At 41.2% G+C, this 6,405-nt stretch overlaps 1 protein-coding gene across 3 annotated transcripts in view; it reads left to right on the plus strand.

The window, feature by feature from the left end:
* Positions 1-6,405, plus strand: part of LOC123981670 (mediator of RNA polymerase II transcription subunit 13-like) — an 89,566-nt gene that overhangs the window by 50,189 nt on the left and 32,972 nt on the right. The window lies entirely within an intron of this gene.

Here is a 6,405-nt window from a genome sequence, read left to right on the forward strand (position 1 = left end):
TTGTACAAATACACAGGATTTACATACCACTGGATAAAAGGCACATGTCCTTATGCTACCACTTGGTCATGAAAACAAACAAAACAATAATAAGAGACCCACTTGGCCTATAGTGCTGTGGGTCTCAAACATTTAGCATTAAAACAAACTGGTTTGCAGGTTAACTTTTTACCTCCACAGCTGCTGATTTCACTGATTTACACATCTACAGAAAGAGTGGGCTTAAGCAAAGATGTTGTTACTGCTCAAAACACACTACTGTTACATAAGACGGTCATACTATTTCAAATTGATGCTAAAAAGGAATTGTTGAACAAATGGGATAGCTATACGTAAAAACCAGTTTGATCTTGTAATCGTTTAAAAAGAATTACTGTGGCTAATGGCTGGAGACTGTAATAAGATCCATGGAAATGTATATCTGATGGCAAACAATGTTATTTTTCAAGACAGATGCTAAAGTATTCATATTCAGTTATGGTAGAAATTATTAAGCAATATGGCCTTGCTTCACCCCAAAGATAATAAGCATAGCTATTACAGTTTGGATTTAATCAACAATGGAAGTTGAGATTAATCCATTTATTACTTAACAATGGTATGATATAACTGAATATAGGTTAGGGTGCTCTCCCTGTTTTGCCCTCAAACCAAGAATGTTCAGTTGTATCAGCATGGGTTTAGAAGGTGATGCTTTAAGGAGTTTTTCCGCATTTCAGTCTATTAACTGAATGGCCCATTAGTAGACACAGTGACAACTGTTCTGATAATGATCTGTCTACGTCACAGCTTAGTGGAGCACATTTTGTCATAACACAGGGCTCCAGAATAACTTTTTCCTCTATCAGCACTGGTGCTCCCTACTCAGAATTTTAGGAGCACCGGCACAAAATTTAGGAGCACTGCTTAAACTGAAATGCAACTCCCTGGGGCCCTAAGCTAAATTCTGCTATACAGAACGGAATGAGGTATAAACAAACAATATTTATTGAATAGAATATTTTCTATAGAATATTAAGATAAGTGAATATTAACATTAACATAAATAAGAAATTGTAGAAAATTTAACATGTAGTAAATAATAAAATATAGCTTTGGTTTTGCTGCCAGGTAATTAGCCCAGTCAGTTAATTCATTTTAAATTCAATAGTCAATGTTGCGTTAGTCCAGAGTTGTAACAAAACCTTGACTAAGAGACTAGATTATCATTGTCCTGCAATTCACTCTCATAGTTTTTTTTTGTTGACCAGAAGGATAGTTCCACTTGATCCTCTTATTGAAGTTGTAAACAATTGACACAAGGGAAAGGCCACACTCACACACCAATTCTTGCTCCCCCCTGGTGTTTTACAGACGATGATGATTTTTAATAACAAAACAAAACACAAAAATGGTTGCAGTTTGGAGCCCTGTAACACTGGAAATATGTGTCTTAAGACTTTATTAATACTTGATACCAATCCAGTTTGATTTTAGGAGTTTTATAAGTAGAATTTCTATTAGGATAGCAACAGAAAAAGACTGGTATCTCTGAAGATAGGAGATCACCACAGAGTAGATGCTGGTGTTGGTTGAGTAGAGCGAGAAAGTGTAAAATTGGAACCTCTTCAGACACATCAGAGCAGCAGCAGCATAGTAGTGTGCAGAATGCACATTGACAAAACAAATGACTAGTCAAAATTGTGAATGAAAGGAACTCTCTTACAATATCTTCCTCCCTGAGTTTTCATGAAAGTTTCATCTGGACAAAAATGAGGCCATTTTTACACAAAATTTCAGGAACTGATGAACCTAGAAGTTTGTGATCTGCAGGAACTGTAAAGATTCAACATGCTAATGTTTGCCTGTCACACCTCAAACTAGAACGGCCAAAGAACCCAAATTGGAAGCAGATTTGTCAAGTAGAATTGAAGTTCCTGAATAATAAGTTCCTTATAAACGTTCTCCTAACATCGTCTGGAAGATGGGCCGTACTGTCAATGTGTTTTTATTCCCTTTCTTTACACGAATACATTTAGGATATATCCATTTTCTGTTTTGTCGAGGGAGGGGGCTGTGGAACTCAGCTGGCCAAGCTGCATTAACTCAGGCTCAGTTCCAGAGTAATGCAGCATATTATTACAATATTACCAGCCAGCACAAAGACAGTGAACTGCTATTACTATATAGGTAAAGGCAATACCTGTTCCCCTCTGGGCTTCTTGTGTCTCCCTGCACACTACCATTTTTTTTTCTCCGTCTGATGTCCATGTGAGTTAAATGGGAAATTGGCCCTGTTAGAAGTTTGCTGTTTTGCTTATCTCACACAAATACTTGTCCTTTGTGGGAATTTCCCCTTTATGTGAAGAATGCAACTGAGTCAAGAGGTGCTAAAAATCTGAATTATCAAGTAATGACAGTGGAGGGAGTGAACCCCTGCTTTACAGGACACTAATACATACACTAATACATTTACAGACGTGTGTGTACAACTTCTGTCACAGCAACTTACATCACATTATAAACCTGGTTGTGTATGTTTGTCTTTGTTGAGTGTTCATACACGAGCATGCTCAAGTGCATGCATAGAGGATTTTTGAATTAGCAAGCCACTGAAAAGACCTCGCATGAACAAATATGAGTTCAATATGAATGCAATATTTCTTTGTGCTTATATTGCCCACTTCACAAAGCTTAGGTGCTCCATTTGTCTCCTGTAATCTCTTATCAAAGTTTAGTCAACTCATTTGTGAATACATCCACTTGGAAGACATATCAATATTATTATTATTATTATTATTATTATTTTTATTATTGTCATCCTTATCCCTATTTCCCTTTGTGTTCATCTTCCTCTTTGTTTCCCTTTCTGTCCATCTGTGCATCCTTGTAATCTCTCTTTCTCTTTTATTTGTAAAAGCACATAAACATACAAAGGCATGTTGCCATGCACAAGCACCACAGGCACTACACACACACACACACACACACACACACACACACACACACACACACACACACACACACACACACACAGCAAACAGAGACCAGCCTCTGCTCAGACATGCAGCAGGGCAGCTAATTAGTAAAGTGGCAGTGGGGTTTGTGTGAGATCACACACACATTCACACAATGTTACATACACACACATTTCCCAGTGATAGCACATAGCCTGCACACTGCAGAGACACCACTGGGGAGAGGGAGAGGGAGAGGGAGAGGGAGAGGGAGAGAGAGAGAGAGAGAGAGAGAGAGAGAGAGAGAGAGAGAGAGAGAGAGAGAGAGAGAGAGAGAGAGAGAGATGGGTCATCGTGTGCGAGACAGAGTGCTGTCGCACCTCAACTCCTGCCTTCTTTCCCTCTCAGATCAATACCATCTTTGTGTTTGTTAGCACAGTATTGTAGTGGTGAGTGGTCACTCCCCCTAGTGGTGTGAGACCAACACAGTTGGGGGATGCGAAAGACAGGTAGAGGGAAGAGAGTTAAAAGATGGATGTAAAAAATGAGAGAGAGGGTGTTGAACACACTGGGAAAAGAGAGAGGAACGAACAGATAGAGATGGAAAGACAGGGTTAGATACAGTGGATGAGAGAGAGAGAGAAAGAGAGGTGGAAATATAGAGAGTGGTAGTGGCGACCCAGTTCCATCACTGCTTGTTTGTGTTTGGGGTGGCGCGGCAGTTAAGTGCATCGAGGCACGGGGATGGGGGAAGGAAGGTTGTGTGAAATAAACACACATTTGTGAAGACGTTACCTCACTGTACACACATGCAAAGCCAGGCCCAAAGCTTGCATGTGGCACTAAGGCACTTTGGGAACCAGTTCTTGCACACAGTGCATGCATGAAGATGCAACACGCACGTTCATAATGGTTCTGACAACTTTTCACCCTGATATGTTCATAGTTCTGAGGCAAACCTTGTGCTTGTGTATGTGCATGCTGTGATCATGCATATCTGTACATTTGGAATAAACTACAACAAATATATTTTGACACATTAACCCCCAGGCACTTTCTTTTAGGATCTCTCCACACAATAAAAACATCAAATTGGTGCATATTATAAATTTTACCAGTTAAATAAGGGTTCATAATTTGAAAAATTCAGTAAATTTAGTAGTGTTTATTCTGGTGAAATTTGGATTTAAAATCAATAATACAAAAATCAGGGTGAAATTGTGAAAACATTTGCAGCACAGACTGTTGCTTAACTGTTAAAAATAAATATTTTTGCTTACTTTACAGGAGCCTTTTTCCTTTACCTTCTGTTTTTGGAAACAAACATCACTTTTGGCTCTGAGTGAAAATCCTTTTTTAAAACAGATCTGCTTCTTTAAAAGAAGCTGGCTATTTATCAGTTAAAATCAGTAAAAAACAAACATAATTGATGAGCTTTCAGTTTAATCTAATTGAGGTTGATTGCATCCAGCTCCTTTAAGATCTTTCAGGCATGATGTAGTTCCCTGTAGCTCAGGCTGCGGTGAATGATGAATCATGATGCTTTAAAGCCCTATTGCACTTAGCTGTACATTTAGTGTCTACAGCGCACTTCTCTCTTGGGCCATCTGTGTTCTTCCTCTGATTAACAGGCAGTAAAAACTCAAAACATGGTGGTTACTGATTGACTGTTGGTGAAATGACAGTTTCATGTTGTTTCCTCCAAGTGTACGCCTCACACGTCGTTATGGGGTATAACTGCATTAATGAGATCACTGTTTTATTACACACTCCGTTTTCTATATTTACAGTGTTGGTGTGGGATTGTGTATGCACGCTTCTGTGGATGCCTGACCTTGTTTGGTTGCAAGAGTGATTTGTCACACCTTGAGTTGACATGGTGCAGTGAGCTGGCTCTTATATTGTAGCTGGCTTATATTGTAGCTGGCTCTGACAGCTACAATATAAACAGGAGCGTCTAATATGGATTGCGTGTTTTCCAAGAATCTAAGTTTGTGTTGCTACCACTTTTGAGATTTGCAAAACACAATGTACCTGCTCTTTTAAGAGCTCCAAAAAGCACATGCAGGAGTTAGGGCAGCAAATGTGGAAAAGTTTCCTTTAAGTCCATTTCTCTGGGGTGTGCGGTTCAGTTTTGTCGACTTTTGGGTGGGAGTGTTGGGAGGATGCGAGGTTGAGGAGTCGGTGACACCGTTTTGGAGTAATAGGGGTCAAGAGGATGCGGTGGAGCTGGTCATGACGAGAGTAAATGAAGATGGGTTATGTAGGATTGGCAGAGTGGGGGAAGAAAAAAAGTTGGCGGATTTTTAAGAGCGGGGGAGAGAGGGAGATATAGAGACAGTGAGACTAATGAGCAGGATTTGCTGGAGACTTGGCATTCTGCTCGTGGTGCTCGCTCTATCTCTTTCCTCTGTAGAGGAGCTGGCTAGAGTGAGCTTCCTGTCTGAGCCCTGAAGCAGGAGTAAATGAGGGGTGGGGGTGGGGGGAGACAAGGAAGGGGTGAGGTAGTGGAGGGGTGTTCGAAGCAATAGAACAGAGGAAGGAGGAGAAGGAGGAGGGTGAGGGGCGGGAGGGACCAGTGTTGAAATTGAATGCCAGGGCGCTATGTTCTCACTGCCAGCGTTTCCATGGTTACGGGATAATTCTGGCGAGTAAGGAAATTTCATTCACTCTGGTATGAAGAAGAAGAAGAAATCAGGAGGGAAATATCAACAAAGCAACAGAGAAGGAGAAAGGGGGGAAAAAAAATCAGGGGAGAGATAGAAGAGGAGAAAGAGGAGGAAAGACAAAACCGGGGTTTATGCCACCCATCCCCCAGGCGATCTGCCTCTGTCTCTCATTCCTCTTTTCTTATGTATTTCTGTGATGCTTGGTTTGTTTGCCACCACCCTATAAGCAAACACAACATCCACCCACAAGCCAGGAGCCCTGCAGGTATATGGCAAAGAACAAAGAGAAGCACTGTTAACTGGCTCCTGTTCGCGTGCATCTTTGTGCATGTGTTCTTTTTGGGAGGACTGCAATGGGGGTTGGTGCTAAAGGGTTGCATTTGACACGTGTGGACTGGCTGCTAACATGTCAGAGGCTCGGCCAAAGTATAACTGATTTGACCACCTTTGTCTTCGGCCTCTTAAATTTTTACTGGAGAAAAAATATGGGTTGCGTTAAACTCTGTGTGCATGTACAAACCTGAGCACACAAGCATGTGTGTCAGCCTGCACAGGCACACTCTCACTCTCCAGCTAACTGGGGTTGACAACTGCATGGGGTTTGACTGGGCTGTCGCTGCAGCCAACCTGACAGCTGTACAGCCAAGCACCTTTTGTGCGCACACACACACACACACACACACACACACACACACACACACACACACACACACACACACACACACACACACACACACACACACACAATTTCATCTTCAGTGTAATTTCTGATATGATGTGCAGGTTTTCTCAACAGCACA

The sequence above is a fragment of the Micropterus dolomieu genome, linkage group LG13, assembly GCF_021292245.1.
Source record: "Micropterus dolomieu isolate WLL.071019.BEF.003 ecotype Adirondacks linkage group LG13, ASM2129224v1, whole genome shotgun sequence".
Lineage (NCBI taxonomy): Eukaryota > Metazoa > Chordata > Actinopteri > Centrarchiformes > Centrarchidae > Micropterus > Micropterus dolomieu.